We start from the raw sequence: 22,342 nt of genomic DNA on the forward strand, positions 1-22,342 counted from the left end.
TAAAAGAGAAATAACTAAATGAAAGGATAAAAAGCTGTTACAGATTTTTTGGGGTAGGAAAGAGGTGTTTTGACACTTACCAAAACTCAAAATATGGAGGAAAAAGCACCTCAACTCTGCTTTACATCAACATTAGATTTTTTTATCTACCTGTTATGACCCATTTAATTAAACACTCTGCTGGAAGGAAATAGTTTTTTGTATGATAAGCCAGTATGGTGAAATTCACTGTGAGAGGCATTCAGTCTCTAGTTCTGAGAAGTCATAAACAGTAGAAAGGGGTTTGTTAGAAAAAAAAAAATAAAAATTACAAACTGATTAATTTTAGCATTTATTCCAAGCATCTTGCCATTACTTGAAAGATTTTAAGGCTGCCCAAACAGGTAGTCTCAGATGCTTTGTATTAAGCAGCTGAGTCAGCAGTTGCCATGCTCACAAAATATGACAGTACAATTGATTACTGCCTCTTTTTTCCGCCTCCCAGATAACTGTTTTCCTTTGAAGTCAGAGGCCAAGAGATAAAACATCTGTTATCCTCCAAAGCACTCTTTTTAACTAGGGGTGTTTCCCCATGGCCAAGGAAACATTGGTGTAATTATTATTTTGTTCCTAATAATTATAAAATTGTTAAACAGATGCTGTAAGTATAGAAAAGCTTTTTAGCACACACAGATATGAGGAAGCATATTGGATTTATTCACTTTTGTGCTCGTTTTGCAGAAATTAACAGCAGTGCTGAGCTAAAACCTAGTTGTGTTCAACCAACCAAACATACACTGATGTGTGTGTTGATGCTTATCATTGGAAGGTGCTGTCCAGCTAATGAAGATAACGTACAGTACACTAAAACCACACTTTATTTACTGGAAAATGGACAAAATTTTCCTCTCATGAAAGTGAAATACAATAGTATTGTACTGAAATCAGAGGAGCAACCCTTTGTAAAATGGATAAAAGTGCAAAGGAGAACGGGGTACAGGAGCTTTGCATGTGTGCTTTGTTCTGTTATGTAGTACTACGCTACTACTCGGAGAGGAATGTTCTGCATATTAGGCCACATGCGATGTGAAGTTCTGTTGTTCATGGAAAAAATGTGTAATCTCCATTGCATATGAGAACTTGAAAACCTGTGTTCTCTAGTCATCTGTGCACCCGAAAAGAGAACATTAAAGACACAAAACAAATGTGAAGAAAAAAAATTACTGGTTGACTGAACATGTCGAGAGAAAAATTAAAATGTTATTCTTTGCCAACTGCCACCCCACTGAGGGATTTGAGCTGCTTGAGTTTTCTCCAGCTGTATAAAAGATGCTCTCCTGACCCCATACTGCAACTCCTGATAAACTGAGCCTGTAGATGTATGTGCATCTTACATTAAGACCCGCCAGCCTCTTGAAAGAAACTCAAGAAAGTTACATATTAAATAAATATGGATTTTCCTTCTATGATTTTCCCCTTTTTCTCAGTATTCAGTTCCCCCTACAGATCCTAGGTAGGATAGAAGCACTGTGCAAGCTGCTACTGTGCTCCCTCTGTTTCATCACTTCACCTTCTAACTTGAAAATAGCTGGCTGGATCTGGAGACACGTAATCGGGGCAAGAAAGAGTCTGCTACGGAGTGTTCAACTACCCACTTTGACAGCTATTATATTGCCTTGTGATTTCAGGGGGGTTGGACTAAATGACCTCTAAAGGTCCCTTCCAACCCAAACCATTCTATGATTCTATGGTTTAGACAACAGAAGAGCAAGACAATGCAGGAACAGAAAATGATCAAAGTGGGAGTGAGGAAGGTGAGAGCTGAAAAGAAGAGCAGGTAAGTCAAGTAACTAAGCAAGTGCACGGCCCATGTGTTAGACTGATTCCTTTTAAATAGCAAGGCTGTGTTTGTAGAAGGAGCAAACTACTTCTGAGTTATTTGATGTGGGATAAAAGGCATACCAAATGTACATCAGAAGCTCTACAACTCCTAGGCCAGACACTAGTCTTATCCACAAAAATTACAATACCTATAACTAAAGTCATTAACTTGCTAACAAGAGAGCTATATCATCATTCCTTTTTTCCTCTAAAGTAGTACATTTCCTACTATTACAGCAATTTCAGTTTATTTACAGGATCTTCAGTTTGTGCTTTTTGAGTGTACTCACCAGCATACATCAGTGGACCTAAATTTACCATGTATAAGTTTTTATCTACTCTGGAGAATCCATAAAGACTTGAAACTAAAAACAAAAGTTTGGAAACACTTATTATAAGATCCTTTCAATAGTGAGGAACTGCCTTTCATCCAGTTACATTTTCCTAAAGTTCATCAGCCTTTTTCACCTTTCAAGCACCTAAATGTTTTGCAAGATTATTATTTGTCCCCCACTCCTCTTCCTCCTCCTTAGTTCTTTAATATATATGTTAAACATCACTGGAACTAGTATGCAACTCAAGGCAATTAATTCTTAACATTGTCATTGTGATGAAAAACAATTCCTTCTTTCTTATCCTACTTCTAGTTCTTTTTCCTAGTTTGTACTCCAGGACAGTATTTTGTCTTTCACCCCAAGACTATATGTGTATTTTAGAAGCCTACCACAAAACAGTTGTTCAATTTTGCCCTGCCACTCCACAGTAGATTAGAGAGGCAGAGCTCTGCTCAAGAGAAGTCATGATTATTTGTCATTTGCACATGCTTGTTTGGGCATTGTATTATCTTTCAGTTACAATTTACTTTGTTAGTATTGAGTTAAGGACTATTTTTCCCCAGGATTGTTCCATTAACAATATTACTGACAGTCACAGTATCTCTCATTTTGTTCTAAACACAATACCAGTTGCCCTAAAATGCTGCAGGGGCCTGACAGAACATACCCCAGATATCCCAGGGTATGGCAGCATTTCAGAGAGGTTGTTTGCTTTCCAAGTTCTGAAACTCAGAACTATTTTTCCTCAACTCTCGCTGTAATACCCCTCTTGTAGCTTGCACCTGAAAACCATTCCTGGAAGTAAACCAGAAGTGCTGGCACATATATATGGTGAATCATTCAGAAACAATAATCACATCATAATTAGAAAGCAGTTATCTTCCACTAACTTTAACAAGAGTCATACTAGTCAACTTACACCTAATATTTAAGTAATACGGGTACTCAACAGATAAGAGTTTAATCCATATCTGGATCAGTAACGTATCCAACGTGGCAAGCACTAAAAAAATCACTGTTTTTTCTTCATTTTCATTGCTATAGGGGGGGAAAATTGGCATGCAAAATAGTTTCCACTGAAAATAAGCTCTTTAAATTAAAGTACACCTTTGAGATTTGCTGTTTAAACTATCTATTGCGCATCCACAAGGAAGAGTTGAAAAGGGAAATCTAGAATTGCAGCAAACTGCTAGCTAGACAATAGCACTTTGGCAGAGAAGCCCCTCCAGATTTTCTGTTGCTCGAAGACATGAACAGATTTAACAGACACTGTAGAAGCTATCATTGCAAAGCAGTCTTTTATAGTGTGATGCTAAAGAAGAAAAAACCCAAAAGAGCATAAGAAAGCTTAACAAAAATATTGAAAAATGAGTGATCTTCTTCAGCTGGAAAATAAAAAACCCCAACTCTACTTGCAAAAACATCCAAGAAAATGAAATTTAATCATTTCAAAAAAACACTGATCAGAAGAGAAACAAGAAGATAGAGCAGTTATAGTGGTCTTTATGCAAGAAAGGAGGGAAAAAGACTGATTTTATGAAAATCACTGCATATATAAGACAATAAGGGATGGGAAGCATTGAGGGTTTTTTTTCTGTTATTTTCAATTTTAAGGTAAACTGAAAAGTTTTCTTTGTTAAACTATATGCAGTTTAAATAGAAGAAGGAAAACTCTTCCTGGTCTTCCAACTAAAATAATTTATTTCATATATGGCTGTTTAAGCTTAGGTTATTAGAAATGCTGCCCCTAACTTCAACAGGTACTAAATGCCTTCCTCTTTTAAAATTAGAAGTTTATGGTATATGTCATCCTCATCTTGACCACTGAAGGCAAAGAGTCACAGTAGCAGTTAACACCAATTGTTAGTGGGTGATGATATGCCTCCTTTATTCTAAAATATGAAGAAATCCATAAAATATAGGCATAGATTAAACATTTAATCAGCATCATATTCAATATAACTTTTTTCCTTTCATCTTTATACTACGAACTTCATAGACATACACATATTCAGGGGTGGCAGCTGAAAGAACAACCTGAGTGCAGCCTCATACAGGCAACAGGAGGCGGGAGTGCTCCTTTGCCCCACCACATCCCACGCTGTGTCAGCAAGAGGGCAGCCAGCAGGTCAAAGGAAGTGATCCTTCCCCTCTGTATGGCACTGGTGAGGCTGCAGCTAGGGCACCGTGTCCAATTCTGGGCTCCCCAGTACTTGCACAGACAGGGATGTACTGGAATGAGTCCAGCAAAGGCCACCAACCTGGCGAGAGGACAGAGCCCAGGATACAGGAGATAGGAAGAGAGGCTGAGGGAGCTGGGCCTCTTCAGCCTGGAGAAGAGAAGGCTCAGGGGAGACCTCATTGCTGCCTATAACTGTCTGACCAAAGGATACCAAGAAGACGGAGCCAGACTCTTCTTAGAGGTATATGGCAATAGGGCAAGAGGTAACAGACACAAGTTGGAACATGAGGAATTATGAGGAACATGAGGAAGCTCCAAGAAAAAAATTCTTCCAATGAGGACGGTCAAACAAAAGTTGCCCAGAGAGGCTGTGTGATCTCCATCCCTAGAGGACTTCAAAATTCAGTTAGACATGTCCCTGAGCAACTTGACCTATTTAGAGCTGCTTTGAGCAGGGGGCTGGACAGGAGAGCTCTGAAGGTCTCCTCCAGCCTCAGTTACACTGTGATTCTCTGATTGAAGAACTGACATATAGGAGGACAAACCAATCAGAATAACCACGTTGATGAACTTCTAGGACAATATATATGATAATAATCCATGGATACTTCAAAGGAATAACCCCTCTGGGCAGACACTGACATCCCACGGTGTTTAAAAGCAGAAGAGAATGAACGTAGGAAAAATTGATGCAAGGCCAGCCTAAACTTCCAGTCATTAACAAAGCTGTGTCCTCACCGAACACAGAAGGAACTGATCCTCCTGCTCTTTATTTTGGAAGTGTAAGCCAAGCACTACATATCTCTTGCCTTAGTACACCTACTAAACACACCAGGAATTCTTTTGTTTGAATAGATATGAAACAGCCAACTCTACAGCAGGTAAAATGAGGAGGAGGAGGAGAGGAAGGACTGATTAAAAAAGAAGTTTCCTGCGCTTAACTGGGAAATCCGCTTAAACGGGATGTCTCCCAGGGAAATAATTTAAACCCGATGATACTTAATAGCCATGATTGGTGCTTAGTAAGTAGGGTAATTATGTTTAATGGGGATGCCTTAAGGCAATTGAGTGGCACTTAAGTCTTTTGTATGTCTCAATCTCATGGTACTTCTCTCCATTTTCTCCTCTAACAGCTTTCTGACCCTCTGTAACAGCTATAAATGTAGAAAATGTATACATCACCACCTGTTTCTATGAGTTTGTCCCTCCTGCACTAAATGCAGGGTCACCATAAGAAGCGTATATTTTTTGCCTCCTCTGATCCTATCACTTCATGAGCCACAGTACCTAACCAAAATATTGGCTTCTCTTATCATTATAGGCTTATCAAATAGCATGAGGCTTGATACTGCCACACTGAAGCTAATGAAAGTTTTCCAGAAGCAATGTCAGATTCAAACTGAGTTTTGCTCAAGCCCTTGCAGCAATGTCATGCTCTGCAGTAGGACTTCCTTTCAATGAAACGGAACAGGAATATTCTACATTTCTTTTAAAAATTCTTCATAAATGTAATGAGGATGTGAAGTTTGTGGACACTTCTCTCTGGGATTTAAATTAACTATAGCTTTTGCTTTATTATACGAGGTGGTCTTCAAGACATAATTTGGAATGTTGCGTTTGTTATAATACAATATCTGTAACTGTGCCTGTAAAACAAATAGGGAGGAAAAAACTACTTAAACTAGGACCTATATTGGCGGGGGGGGGGAAGTCATAGGTTGGCCATAAATAAGTTTATCTTGGAGAGTAGAAAGCTCCTATCTATCAGATCCTGAAATGACTTTCTTACAAGCATAGTGGAGGAATAAAACAGATTTTCAGATGGGGCTCGCTCAATAACTTTGTGAAAGAGATGATATAATGTCATGTCCAGAATAGCTGGAGAATAGATTTATTGATCCAGAATGTGGGTCTCAATCCTATTTTCCTAAAACCATTTTCAATACAAGAGTAAAGCCATCAGAGAAAGCAAAATAAAACATCTTTAATTCAACTTACTCTTGTCACTGTCTCAAGGAACCTGACTGCATCCTTCTAATACTAAAAGAGATGGCTAGATTACCAGCAGTCTTACTTTTCTTATCTGAGAGTCTAGCTAGTCAGTGGACTACAAATATTCACCGTTTTTTTCACAGCAATGACTTTATATAAATAAATTCAAATGTTACAAGCTAAGCACATGGATGCTGTATCGAACACTTGCTATCACAGGGTGTAAGCATTTGGAATTTAGTACAACACAAAACCTGCAATGCTGTTAGTGTTAAAAGATACCAGCAAGGTGGTTTTATGAGGCTTCTCACTGAGCCATGATAGACATGTGATTAAACAACAATTTTAATAAAAGATAAAGACCTACCATTAAAGAGTGATTTTTAAAAAAAATACATATTTTACGATTTGCCATGTGTCATTGCCAGATGGCTAAAAAGCCCACTGTCCGACTCCAAACCTGAACTGTAGAAAGGTCAAGTTCCCAACCAGGGGGTAAAAATACCTTTTATAAATCCATTTGCAGACCATACCATGAGCAAACAAACTTCCTAGTCAATTCATTATTTTTCTTATGATAATTATTTAATTTTTAATATTTTTAATGTATTATTTATTTTTCTTTAGTAATTATAATATATGCATATTCCTTACCACACTTGTTGCTCTGAAACGTTTATTAGTAAGAGCCTACAGACATCATCTGTCTTCAGTTCTCATTGATTACAACACTCCTAAGGGCTGGATTTTATAAGGATCATTCAGCTTCCCAGTGTCCCATCCTTTAGAATCAAATGCCCTTTTGGCAAAGTTACTGTGCTTTTAAATTATCATTAAAAAACAAGAATTGTATTTTGAAATATATTAAAGTCCACAGTTGCCAACTCTTAGGATATTTGATATGAACAGGACATTAAACCGTTGTATTTCATCCTGAAACCATGAAAGACAATCTTAGCAGCAGCCTGTTCACACAGCTCCTATGGAAATTTGTATAGGTTTGTGCAAAGGAAATCACTCCTATGATGAGACTTCTCATACTGGATTGTTAGATTTACTAATATTCCTAAACAAACAAATTAAATCAAAATGCAGTCCTTTTTTAGATGGGGACTGGTAAACATGGTTACTATTGCTGTTATTAGCAAGTTACATCAATGTTGACATCTTTCGCAGTATCCTTTTCACAGTGAAGCCCAAGTATTTAAACCATTTCACATCTCTGAGTTCACTCTCATTGCTTTTCTGTAAAAGAAAAGTAGACCTGCTGAAAGATTAAATCACTTGTCGATGGTTGCACAACATGTGAGTGGCAGATCCATCCTCAGAGCCTGAGCTCACCTTCTCATTCTACCAACTCTACTGTTTTTCTCTAGTATGCTTTCAATGCACCAGTCACAATCCTCGGGTTTTAGTCACGTTCAGAAATACTTTCCTTGCAAGCAGTACCATGATTTCAATAGAAATAATGAGTAAAATACAACTTAACATGATCCTGGTTCTACCGAACTCTAAGTTAAAATCAAAGTTCAGAATGCTAAAGAAAATATATACTTGAAACATTCCTTACAGAGGCAGCTGGATGATAACTTTATCCTTTTACAGTTATACCATTGGCTTCTGTGATTATAATTCTTCTGGGTCACAGGTGAGATTAAAAAAAAATAAAATGTGAATGATGGGAGAAAATTCGACTGAGCAGAAATACAACATAAATTTGAAGATTAAGACATTGTTTCTGTGTTTGGGGTTTTGTGTTTTGGTTTGGGTGCTTTTTTAAGATTTTAAGTTTGGATGCACACATACAGTTCATTAGTAACGACACTGCAGGAGCCAAAAGCAGCAGTTGCTTGAAGACGAAAATGCAGAGGAAAATGGTATCAGACAGAACTGGATTTGGATTCCACTTCCTGCACCCTCTGTTAAAAAAGCATCAGCCCTCCAGAAGAAATGAAAAAGCACATCTAGAGCTTCCCAGAAATGTCTATACATTTAAAAAATGGTGTGCTCTTGGAAAAGTTCAAGGCATGCTGAAAACATTGATGACAACTGTAAATATATGTGAAATCACCGATATGAAGACACTTTCCTTAAAACTATAAAGATATAATTTTGGGGAAGAGTTATGCGTATAAATACTGGCTGTTTCCTCCCCTAATGCACTCTAATTTATGTTGTGTTAATCTATGAGAGGGAGGGATTAGAAAAGAAAAATATTCACAAAATTCAGTGCAACTCTCTTCTTCACTTAAGTCACGGGTAAATCACATTATACTGATTGACTCTCAAACTCTGCTGTGAGCTAAGGACACCCAACACCAGGCTAGTCACAGGTTCTGCTGAGTGACAATTTAATTCATTTTGGGGACAAACTAGTCTGTAAATGTCACAACATCTGACTCATTTCCCGGTCAATGCCCTCCAAAATATAAACTACAAGATGGGCAAGAACGTACTGTAATGACATAAAAAAAGATCTACCACCAACCAAAGCAGTTTCCCCCACATCTTCCTCAAAACAAAGAGGAGTGCTACTGCATAAGAAATCAATACTTGAAATATAAAGGAAGGTCCTCAATTATTGCAAAGACCTAGAGTTTACCAAACAAAATTGTGTGTGTTCGTATTTGGAGTTTTTCTGGCACCTTCAGCTATGCTGCAGCCAAATGGCGTATGAACAAAAAGTGACACAAGCATCATTACCAAGCATCCAAAGCAAAAAAAATGTGATAAGCTCCTGACGTACATGCGGTGAATTGGTCTGAGCTAACAGAGAACAACAAATATTTTTAGAGCATATGTAAAGGAGGCCCCCTCTAACAGCCTGGTCACTAGCAACAACAGTAAAGAACCTCACATACTTGTTTTTGTTAAATGGGTGCACTGCCTATTGCAAATCAAACACAATTGAGAGAACCAGCTCCAAAACAGACATGATTTCAACAGCCTTGTCCTTCAAGGCGGAAAATCTACTTTAGGTGCAGTAAAAACAGCACCTAATACAGCTTTGTGCACAAAGGCTACAGCCAGACCTGAAAAAAAGACCAAAGTGATCCAAGGAAGTAAATGACATCTGACTGGCTTGTTTACACATCCTCATTTCCCCAAACCATTTTGCTTCATTTACTACACTTTGTCACTATGTGAGTGTTTGGGGGATTTCAAATGGACTCATTCTGTTCTAACAGATGTCAAAGAAGAGGTACATTGGTTTTAATGTCTATTTGGGGACATATGGGAATAGTTTTTTCCCTGTACAAAAAGTCCACAGCAGTCATCTAGCAGGATCTGTCTCCATTGTTTTCCATATTTATATCCTCCTAAATTTCCTCAAAATTATCAAGTCACTGTTTTTTACTAATGCACTGCTGCTCCTGTAGTATTTTCTGAACGTGCTACATTGTTGCAATACCAGTCAGATTACATGAGCAAATCTGCCCCAACTTTACAACCACCACAACTCTGGGCAGAGAGGGCCATTTGTCACCAGCAACTGCTTCTGTTTCTGAAGTAAAACAGACAAAAACCCAAACCTAAAATTCATATGCACATACACATGTATATATGACTTTCCATGTGAAACACCATTAAGAAAAGCTCAGCTACAAATGGAAGTCATTACTATAATTAACCAAAAAGTTAAAGCTTATAAAAAGCTGAAACTAATATGGCATTTTAGGGACAAATTCTTAAACGCATTACTAAATAACATACCCCACTGTTACAGAAACACATGATACTTTGGGTACATCACATATTCTTACAAGGCAGTTCCTTGCATTTGTTACCAAAGAAATGTGAGAATTCGTTAAATTTCTAGGCCATAAGATAAAATTTTTCTTAGATATAAGGATAAAAATCACATTAAATTATATAAGGACATGGAGTGCATGTAACGGATGAATTTGGCTTCAGTTTAGGCTATTACTGTGAGCTAGTATATATGACTTCCTCCCTGACAACCCTTTACTAGAGAAAGCATAAGTGATCAGGACATGCAGTCTGCCAGCTATATGTCACCACATAATGTTTTTTTCTTTTTTTGGCTTTAATTCCCACCTTTTTTTTTTTGGTCTTCCCAAGAGATTCTCAGCACTAAACATTACTGAGAAATAGCTAGTGGCCTACTGCCAGACACACACACACACACAAAATCAATATAAATTTTTCTCACTATTAGTAAATAATTCATTGATGTCTATATGGTCTTCAGAAAGAAAAGCTATGATATCTTTCAGTTCAAGCAAAGACCCCCCTTAGATCTACTTTAATAAAAAGCTTATCTCTCCAACTTGATGAATCAAGACACACCTCCGAAGAAGACAATACCTTGGAGTAACTCAGTTAGAGACCTGACTACTCTTAAGTTATGCTCAGTAATTCTATAACCTACATACACGTTACAGTCTTTGGATGACATCCTTTCTTTTTTGTTATTCAAAAAATGTCCTGATTGTGCAGATTTTACCTATTTCTTGGCAGTGTAATATCAAGAGAGAATAAAACAGTAGTGTCCAGTTATTTCAGCTCATGAATGAAAGGGAGAAGCCCAGCCCGTGGCCTCCAGCAAGCCATTAAAGGCAGCAGCATCCTCTGCCATGTTCACTGGAGCACCGGGTCTTAGCTGCACTCACTAAAGGCTTTCCAATAGTTCAGTGGCTCCAGGCAGAAATGAAAAAGGGCAGGACCGGGTGTGATCAATCATCTTAAGCTGCATGGCCTGTAAGATTACCCCAAAAAGCAAGTTGTGTGAGGCTTCTCTGAAAGTGAAGATGAAAGTACCAATTGCTTACCAGCGTCCCTTGGCAAGAAGCAGGCATGATTATTCAGAGCATTTAAGGTGATTATGAATTCAGTACCCTGTAGAAGGGTAGAGGACACTGTGTTTCCTTAAAACCTCTTTTAACCTAGCTAAAATGTTCTAAACATCATTATGAAGCTGTGGTGGGGAGGAGGAGGAAGGAACTGAGGGCCATACTTCTTTCTTTGTAACATTGTCTGAGAATTATGGCACTGGCATAAAATGCTACGTTTCCTTTGAACACTACCATTTCATCTTCAGAATTTGTTATGCAACTCATATTTGTACTCCTCATTTCTTTTATAACAAATTATTCTGTGCCTTTTTATGATCTTGTAGGAAGTCAAGGTTGAATCAAAGCCATTGTGACTGCCAAAGTGCATGTATAAAATTATACCACTAAGCGTTAACCTTGCTTTGTAGGTTCACTTATACTTTTCAATTAAAAGCTATCTTTAGTATTGAAGCAAAGTACTTTATAGTTTTTCAGTTAAAAGTCACCTTTACTATTTAGGCAAAACCACTTTTTGGTAATTCACACTTGCATTCTCAAAAAACTTCCGCCTAACAATGGCTGTACAGTGACCTTGTTTCATCCAAAGTTTTAAAAGAACACAGAAGAACTGGTGACATTTTACTTGTATTTACTTAGTCCATTTAGTAAATGTGGTAAAAGGTAAAAATGAATACATTAAAAAAACCCTCCCATCTCCTCAAGGAAATGATATAAACATTGTACGTGTGTGCACACATGCCTGTGTGTTTATATATACCTGGGTGTATCTGTGTGCTTTTAAAACCCAGTTCAGTAATTACATGGCATTATTTTTTTCTCTCTCAAAATGCCAGTTCAGCAGTCAGGAACTGCCTATATTTCATACAATGGCTAAAATCACACGCTAATTGTTACAGCTACATTTGCAAAATAAATATTCTCTTCACTATTTAAAAAAACTGTTGAAGTTGGAAACACAAATCACTGTGCTCCTGCTTTATCTGGAAGCCTCAAACAATGAGGATAAATGAACTTCTGAGCTTCTACAAATTGAACCTTGAAGTGCTCCGTCATAAACAGGGAAAACTCTAAAGACTTGTATACCCCAAAGATTTATGCACATGTTTAACTATACTCATTGTCAGTAATCCCACTGAAGTCGATAGGAATACTCGCAGTGCATAAAGCTATATACACACATAAGTCTTCAGCCTCGGGGCCTGATATTTCAATAGTTACTTTGCTTGAGTAATACCCTAAGGATCTGGCTCTGTAAAGGCTGTCCGATTCTTTCACTGGTTCTCAATGACTTCTCCAGAGAATAGTTACCAGCCACAACTCTGTTCTGTGGGAAAACCACTGGCCTACCTCTTCCTTTTTGCCTGTTATAATTTCATTGATGTAACATTGGTTTCAGTTCAATTAATATCCTGAATTACTCCTTGAAATAGCTTACCAACAAGCCTTAATACACAGAAGCAAGCAACACTAGATGATGGGAAAAGAAAAAGTGAAAATGATTAGGCAGGAAAACAAGATACTGTGTGTCTAATACAATATGGGATTTTCATTTACAGAGTAATACGGATGGTATTAAGACTAAATCACCACACTGTCAGAATGTGCATAGTGATGATAAAAGATTATATGCTTTATACATGACTGATGATGACACGTTTAGAAAATATCTGGAAGGGAAAAGACAAAGTGATGTCTCATGCAACTTATGAAACTGCAACATTTACAACATGTCACCCTCAAATTAGTGTACAACAGGAAAAAAATGACCCCTTCAGTATCAATGCCCCCAGCTCTTCCGTTACAATGGCCTTGACAAGAAACCCATTTATTTTCTTCAGAGGACTTGTAGTGAGGTGGTTGTTAGGCACAGTAGAGGCTTGACTCCTTAGACCTGGGCTGGATTAGACCACCCCGATAAGATAAAGCATAGAAGAGTGTTGTGTGTTTGTCTCACTTGCACTTTGGAAAGGTTATGTATCTTCTTGGGGAGAGGCATTCCTAATTTAATTTGCATTGTAGGGATTTTGAATCCCAAGACTGTGGCAGAAGTTATAAATTATGCCAAGATTGATAACATTTTCTTAATACTATAGTGGAAGTCTCTCATAGGAAGGGCAACCTAATTAAAAAGTTATAACAAAACAAACATTTTAATACAAGTCACAGCATATAGTAATTCTCCATGCAGAAATAAGCTTAGCTGCCACTTGGTTTCCAGAAAAGAGGTCTATTTCAACTTTATCTTGGTAAGCATAATTTGGAAAAGATTCGCCTATACCTACTGCTGTTTTAAAGATTTTTTCTTTAAATAACTAAAAAAAGAGACATATACAACTCTTTAAACAAACTAATGTTATATCTCACATTCATTTTACTCCCGACTCAGTAATTAACTTATAATAGTAGCTTTTTTTGAAAGATAACCTTCTGCAAATGGAGGCTTAGATTTTTTATCCATAAAATTATGTAAGCCAGGAGTTTAGAGGAGTCTAGAAGTAATCAAGTTAATCATACTCACAAAATATCTAAATAAATCCTTTATTAATCCTTTGAATCCTTTGTGCTGTTGACTAGCAGTTTTTAAACTCACTGTAACTAAAGGAGATGTAGGAGCTTACTTTTAGGTAACAAATTATGAAAACGTTTTATCAGAAATGCTATTTTCTCTTATGCAAGATACAATACACTCTGGATAGGTATGCAAAAATATTAGTAGCCTGTCTGCTACAGATGCTTTTTATATTGGCACAAAATAACGTATAAAGTCTAGCTGTCCTCCCTGCCTGGGATACACTACTGGACAAACACATTGCATCGGTTGTACTGCTCCCACTGAAGTTGCACAAATTTATTTGTACTGACAGACTTCCATTTGAGAGAGAAGGCAACAACAGTTCTAGAATATCTCAGTAGCAGGTGAAAAGGCCAATCTGTGTATCAGTCTCCTTTCCCAAGACACTTGTGACATATCAAAGCCCTTTATCACATATTGCCATCTAACGGAGTCAGCTGCCTTCGGAGGTAGATAAAGTTCCTAGGCAGTTACAGTCCTGTCTGCTGAAACTCTAGAAAGAACATTAATTGCTCGTTAATGATTTACAAGATTTGACTAATTTGTCATTATTAAAGTAAATGGTTCTCAGCCAGCTGTAAATAGTGTAAGGTATTCTTCTTCATTTACACGTAATGGATGTATGGGACCACATTCCTAAATGTCTTTTTCTACCCAAACCACTTGAGAACATTCTCTGAGGTAGTAATGCCACCAGCCAGAGTACTGCAATGAGAATATTGGTCTTTTTTTGGTAACGTGTATCTTAATAGCTGATAAATTTAATCAGGATAATATGAGGGCTTGGGAATTTGCTCACCAGCATCTTCCCCACAGTTTCAGCAGGATATTGGGATTAAGTGTAGCCACACTGTCTAATTTCTATCCTTTAAAAAGAACGATTAATTATGCAGATTTCTTTGCAGAAACTGGGCTCCTTCTCTCCCTCTTTAGAGTATATCTTCTCAACCTAGGCATCTACCCTCAAAAAGTAAACCTAATACTATGAAATTTTTTCTATCTTTTTGTCAAATTTAACTGTAATTATGAGGATCAGAGAGCAAAAAGGTCAGTAGGCAGGCACACACGGTGACTAACACTGATCACACAAGCCTCATTTCCATAAGAAACCAGGATCAAAACGCTCACCTAACACTTTTGTTTTGTTTTGTTAATGCAGTGGCCTGCAATGAAAAGATACCGAATGCACAAGACACTGACTTCAGTAAGAACATTACTTAATTTTAGGTACAAAGGGACATGTTTAGTAATTCTAAAGAGTATGAAACTGAATGTATCTGTAATGTTAATATTTATCAATAAGAAAACCCTCCCAGGAAAGACTATGAAATTATTTGGAAATATGTTCTGTTTCCTGCAGCCAGCAAGAGCTGGCTTTAACCCACTCACACTTTACATATGTAGGTAATTGCTTAAGGAAATTGGGTATTTTGAGTTTGGGTTCTCAAAAACTCTCAGAAATCTTCAGTGTGGCACAGAAGTCCAAGACCTACAGAAACATCAGCACAGCATGAGGCTCAAAGCTGTGTTGGAGCATGTACGCCACTAGACCACGTTCATCCAATATATATCTCTTAGCACCTCCAATGCAAGTTGACAGTGAAGTCAAGCCCCTGTTCTTTCTTCCTCTTACAGTCTTGGAAATTTGCTGTGAATTTTAAAGGCAAAAAGTCCAGAATAATTGTTTTCACCTCAGAGGAAGAGACAAAAGTATTATTTTAAATAAAGGTTATTTTATATATTTCTATATATATAGGTTTATATATTTATATAAAGGTTACTTTATATATATATATTTATGTTATTTTATACAGGAGAGATCAGATTTCTTGAGTACTCCACCAGAAACGATATTAAAAAATGCACCTCTATTTTTGTGCTGTTTAGCCAACTTGATCTTGATATCAGTGGATTAAAACCTGAAAGATAGCAAGTCTTCCTGTGAAATGAGTAAAACCACCAACTCCTAAGAAAGGCAGTAATTTTTAGGAGGGTCAGCACCTTGCAAAATGGAATTTAGTTAATATTGTAATTCATGACTGCAACAAAATGAAAGAGGAAATTACAAATGAAAATGCAGAAATTTTGACTGTGATGTTTTAAATCAAAATCTTCTTAAGGTTGATGAAAACTTCCAAGTAACTTGAAATACTGAACACTTAATGTGCCATAGTTTCATTAATCATTTAACTCAGTATGTGTAAAAACAAACCCCTGGGGAGACAGATTTTGAAACAATTGTTTCAGACAGCGTGTACCTCTAATGAATGCATTATTTGGGATATTTCCAACATGGTTAGAAAGGTAATGTTCATAAAAGAGACAAATGAATGGATATTTCTGGCCTACCTTATATGCTTGGACAAATTGTGATGAACACTGTGCATATAAATGAAAAAAAGATTAATCATACAAAACCCCCCTGAGATTCACTGTTTATTCCAGAAACAAATAGACTACATCAGTAAAATAAAGAATAGGCTCTACACCCGACTTTGCATAGTCAGTGAACTTCAAAACTGACCAATAGTCAAAGAAGTGATTTCAGCCTCTTTATCTCCTTTTTTGAAAACTTCTGCAGGATTTTGAAAGAATGAGAACGGATTTTCCAATTATGACTAGGCTGAAAACAAAAAACCCAAACTAACAGCTCTCTGAAGAACTCGCCTATTGTTTCCATGCCCATTTCTTTCAGGTAGAGGTAGGATACAGTCTAGGAGCAGGAATTTTTGCCATAAATATGTGCATTATATTAAGCATTTTTAAATTCTGATAGATTGTCACTGTTGGTATCTAGCACTGTCCCGGAAAACATTTTCTTTTAAAACTTGAACATTCCCTTTACATTTTCTTAACAGATCAAATCTGACCACCCTAAAGATCTGAAGTCCCCAATGTATTCTATTGTGAATAATTCATATTATAACCAATTTTATTCTTGAAAGCAGTTGCACTAAATGCTGGTGTAGCACATCTTCCATAAAAAGTATCTTGTCCCAGAAAACAAGAAAGAGGGATTGAGATAAAAAGTGCGGATACCGTTTCCCATGCTGCAAAGACACTCTGAACCAAACCAGCTTATACCCTTTGAAGAGACACAGTGACTACGCATCTATAGCTCTAAACTGTGCTAAATCTGATTCCTTAGAGGGGAGGGTAAAGTGGCAGTGCGGTGAATTGTTCCTCTGTGATTATGTTAGTAGAACATGTACCCTCAACCTTCCATCACCCAGTGTTAGACACTTAAGTACAAAATATGGTAAAACCTAAGGAAATCATAGCATTGATGTAAAAATGTGGATTAGAAAGCTCTGGAAACTTTTTTTTTTTGAATGACACCAATTCAGCAGCTCTTAAAACAAGGCAGCAGCGCAGATTAAACATTAATTTTGAGGATTAAGCCCTGAATGATAATACTTGTGTGGAGCAGACATCCCCCTCATCATAAAAGTTAAATTTCCAAAGCAGAATGAGGAATGACTTAGAAGGCATGAAAGCTGTAAGGGATTAATCATATTATAGTAGTGTTCCTCCTTATTTAAAATCTAAAGCCCTTCGTCTCAGAGGACACCAAGGACACAAGAAATACATGAATGAATAACAGGCTGTGGTACAAGTACACTCCAGTGCTGACGTCAAATTAAACCAGCACATACCTACTTACTTTCTCAATGTGGAAAGCTGAAATGTAATAGAACTAGAATCTCTGTGCACTGTAAAACCAGCAATTATAACCATCAAAATAAGGGGCTGAAGATTTTAAGGGATTAAGAATTTCTGAATATTTGAATTTCAAAATGTTCTATTATTTTGGACAAAGACTAACATCTCTCAGAAGTGTAGCTTTCACTTTTTACAAACACGTAGAGCTGTGAGCAGTTTATTATTTCAGTCTTGCAAGACTCCTCGCAGTCAGCAAGTTACTGAGTAGCCACCGAATCCTTAACTCTCCTAAACGGATAGCAGCTAATACTAATTGTACTCCTATCTTACATGCTTAAACCTGTTACTGGTGGATTCCTTTACAAATACCAATGAGGTCTACTTTATGATATGTTCATTTCATTGTCTCCAATAATCTGGGACACCCTGTTCTTTTACTAACCTTTGGTGACCCTGTCTCATTCTTCTGGTCTATACTGCACATCTACATTGATCTGTAGACAAAGCACTGTCAGATGGAATCAATACATCATTCCTTCAGCAACAAGACTGGCTTTTGCTCAGTTTACTTTCATTTTTTTAACAGATCAATAGTATTAAACTGATGTATTGTAAATTGGGGTGTAATTAGTACCTGTCTGCAGGCCTGTTAACAAGCTGCTAAAATATTATGCAGAATTTTTTAGTTAAACAGAAGATTTCAAAGTCTCCTCAATTGTGAGTAGGTGGCTATTTTAAAGATATTCAGGGGACAACAGAATCCATAAGAATCATGCCCCCGAGGGTTATATAGAAAGTTTTCCCTTTGTATTGATAATGAAAAGACACCATGATTAAAATGAAGCACAGAATAAAATTAAACTATCAAACCTGAATGTCACCAATGAATACAGCTAAACCCCTGCTCTCCTTTAACTTAGGTTAAGATGATAATTTTGACTAACAATTTTTTACTCAGATTTCATATATGGTTAAGATCATATTATAGCTCTTAAGTTTTTGAAAACATCACCACTTGGCAATTATCAATCAGCTGTGTTTGATACCATCCAGTGCAGATTTTTAATTGCAATACACTAATTCTAACCTGGCCAAAATTAAATTAAGATGATCCACCAGTAGAGTCATTTACAGCAAAACAGATTTGCTAAAACCTATCAGCATCACTGCATCATGGATACAAAGAAGCTGCTGAGAAGTAGTATTTGTGTGATTTTAGAAAAGAACAATAGAAAAGCAACAAAACCTACGTTTTTTTCTGGCCTATTCCTTTTTCATATCAAGATCCTCATTGAGAAAGCAGAGACGCAGCACAACCACAAACCCTTTGCCATTCCCTCATGCACAACGGCTCTCAGTTACGAGCATTGTGTCCAAAACCTTTATGTCTGTTGTGGATTAACGGAGGTTATCGTTACAGAACTTCTATTCAAGCAAAACCTGCTCTGAGTTCAATGAGGCAGAGTTCTGTTTGGGACTGGCACTATTCTCTGCTTCTTCCTCCCTCCTACTCTAGCTTGTCTCCTTTTTTGTTTTTCCCACTCTTACTTGGTCAAAGCTGTTCTGCTGACTGCTTCCCTGGTGTCCTGCTCCTATGCTTACCTGGGAGTATGCTTTAAACATCACCTGAAACCTCTAATTTCCTTACCCATGACTATGTTACTCCTCCACACTGTTCGTTCCCAGGTTCTTTTTCATAAGCCTGTGGTTTTGCTCTCCAGCAACTATTGGTTTGATAAGCCTGGTTTGAGATACTTCATGAGAGGGTCCAGGCTCAGCAGCTCCATAGGAACAAACCCACTCAAACACAATACGTTTGGTCCCCAGAAGAAGAAACGTGCTCACTATTGAAATTCACAAGCAAATTTATATATATTCTAGTTTAGTGTGAGTGCAGTGCTGACCCAAGACATGTCTTAAACGGATTGTCTTTGTCCTTTCCTACCACCCATCATTATGAACTCATCTTTAAGTGTCACATTAATTCAGGTCCCAAGCCCACAATGTTTACTCAAGCCTAGGAAAGGCTGTATAAGAGGCATAGGGAATATAGTAAAATGCTAATCCATGAGTCACGTAATTACATCAGGCTCTCCACTCACATTGAAAAGCATAACTCTTTAATAACTGTTGAGGAAGGAAGAAAAACATAAGCTTCATGTTATTAAAAACAAGTGCCTGCTTGAGTCTGAAGACAACCTGAATAAAGGGGAATAAAAGTACTGGAGGAAAAAAAAGAAAGAAATCATAGGTAGAAGAGCGACTCCACTTTTTTTTTGCCTTTTGATAAAACATTACATATTGAAGGGAAGAGACATATAAAAAAAAAGGTCCCCTCTTTCCATCAGTTAGAGGGTATACATAAGAGAGAGCGCTGTGCACTAATTTTTCATCTAGATTCAATTACATAAACTCAGAGTGAACGACATCTTACTTCATGAGTATTCCTACTAGCTTTGAGAGAAACTAGCCGTGTGGCACGGCTGTATGCGGCGGAACAAGGATATCCAATTCCCGGGTAGGAAGTAACAGATGTCTGAAGGTGAGCAGTCAGCAGCAGCATGGCTGCAGGTCCCGCTGTGCTGCATGCTGCTCTGAATAGCATATGCTGCTCTCACGCAGGTGGCGAGGGCCAGCAGCCCTGGGAGCAGCAGAGCTGCAAATCACTGTCCCTCCACGGGACCTTGGGGCCTGCGACGGGGCTGCACCTGGACATTTGCAGAAGTTAGCTCCCATACCAGAAACAGCCCGACTGCGCTGGCCCTGAGAGGCAGGATCAGCCCAAGGAGTCAGGACATCATTCTTACCACCACAGCTATGCCAATTTTGAAATTTAAAGCAACTGGTCGAAATCCACCTATGCTTCTTTATCAAGAACAGTTCTTGCTCAGATCTCCCGATGCTCTTTTGTCAAGGCCCTTGGAGACCTCACCCCTTGGAGTGGAAGAATGCCTCAGCTCCATTACTCTGTGAGGAGCTGCAGGATTTTGATTTGAGGTTGTTCTTTTCTGAGATTTTGTGGGGGACAAGAACATGCAGACCCACTGTAATTTCAAATAATCTTGTCTATGCAAGCTCCAGGGGGAGCCTGTGGAAGCAAGATGACACAGCAGAACCAAGGAAAACACATTTTAGTTGAGAACATTGTTCTAACAAACAATCTGAGAACTCTAAGTATCCTGTCAAGTCTTTTCCACTCTGGAACCTTTACCTTAAGGTAATCTGAGGTTACCTTTATACTTTTCAATGTATTTCTACATCTTAAAAATTATTAATTAAAGAGTCTCCTCTGCAGTGTGATTAAAATGAATGTATTTTACCAATTCTTATTTTTTACAGCATTAGCAAAAAATGACACATTTCTCAGAGTTACTCTTCCCTTTTCGTTAAAGACAGTCCATGCACAGCTACAACAGATTAAATATAGACAACCTGCTTTTTATCAGTGTTATGCTTTGAAAGTTCCATGTATCAGTGGAAATGTGCCCATAGATTTTATCTCTAATCTTTTGATTGGTGAGGGGGAAAAAAACCCAAATATATGAGACTCTCAAACTGTATGCATCTGTGCATCTCTTTCTGGACCTTGAGAGATAAATTGAAGTTCTCTTTTTTGTGTCTCTGTCCAAAAGCACTCTTATGCCTCTGCACAATATTCTGAAAAACATTTCCCTTTTCGTCTAATGACTTTCTGTTGCAAATTGGAAAAGATGATTTTATGTTTTGATTTGTACTTCAGTTTAGATTTTGAAATAACAGACATGAAATAAGATCCTTAAACATGCCACATATGAAATACTCTTCGTTTCATTTAATCCTACCTGGGCACTACTGCCAGAGAACTTGAAAGACACCAAACTAGACACCTTTGGAAGTGGTTAATTTTTAATTCTCTCCTGTGAAAATGACAATGTATGTAGGAGCGTGTACCCACACGTACGTGTGGTGTCCTAGATTTGAAGAAAGGCAGGCAGCACAGTACAGCTATTCTTCCATTTCATTCTAAATCCAAAAAGTATGACTCTGTCAATGTAAGAATGGTTATTTCCTGTATAATCCCATCTTTTCTCATCCTCTCTCTACGTCTAATCAACATTCAGTTTCACTTGTCAACATCCAGGACTATAACATAAGCTCCAAAGCTTACAGCCACAGAGAAAGAAAATCTGAACTGCATATGCTACTTTATGCATTACATATATGCACTTCTACAGCACAGGTCTCTTGTGAAGCATTATTAACTCTAATCCAGTGAAATGCATAATGAATTTTTAGGAAAATACAAAGCCAAGATCCTGTCAGTGCCTGCTGTTCTCTGATACTGATTGCATCTTTCTCTACCTTTACCTGTCACCCTGTTCACTTGGTAGGGACCACACCATGCCCATGGGGTGGCTCCAGGAGGAACACGGTCTGAGACAAGGGCAGCTCTACCCAACCCTCTACCCCACGTCAGTGTTTGGTGGCTAGCATGCACAGCAGTACCTGTCTGAGCAACTAACATGCTCCCTCCCCTCTTTGAATTTCCTATGTGTTTCCTCCCCTGTATTTAATGTAATTTACTCCATAACAGTTGGGTGCAGTTCTGGTACAGAGTTGCCTAAATATTCTAAGGTGGTTCTGGCCAACCACAGGCAATAAAATGGCACAGCGGAATAATCCAATTTGCTTTACGTAGTATTTGAGGGTTCATTTTGCATCTTGCCTGTCCTAAACAGGGATGAGCACATAGTCGTTGTCCTTGCTTCAGTAAAGGACATGGATAACTGAGCACACGTATGCATGCAATTTTGCCGTCACCAGTCCTCCTTTTATTACATTTATTTCCACTGGAGTGTCCTCTAACATTACAAAATTCTGAAAAGATTCAAGCCTCTGCCTGTTAAAAGCAAATGTAAAAAGGAACATTTAAAAAAATCAA

At 37.7% G+C, this 22,342-nt stretch overlaps 1 protein-coding gene across 8 annotated transcripts in view; it reads right to left on the reverse strand.

Annotated features, from left to right (window-relative positions):
- Positions 1–22,342, reverse strand: part of ROBO2 (roundabout guidance receptor 2) — a 464,996-nt gene that overhangs the window by 173,797 nt on the left and 268,857 nt on the right. The gene's annotated exons all lie outside the window — the stretch shown is intronic.

This window comes from Phalacrocorax carbo, chromosome 1, assembly GCF_963921805.1.
Source record: "Phalacrocorax carbo chromosome 1, bPhaCar2.1, whole genome shotgun sequence".
NCBI classification, from domain to species: domain Eukaryota; kingdom Metazoa; phylum Chordata; class Aves; order Suliformes; family Phalacrocoracidae; genus Phalacrocorax; species Phalacrocorax carbo.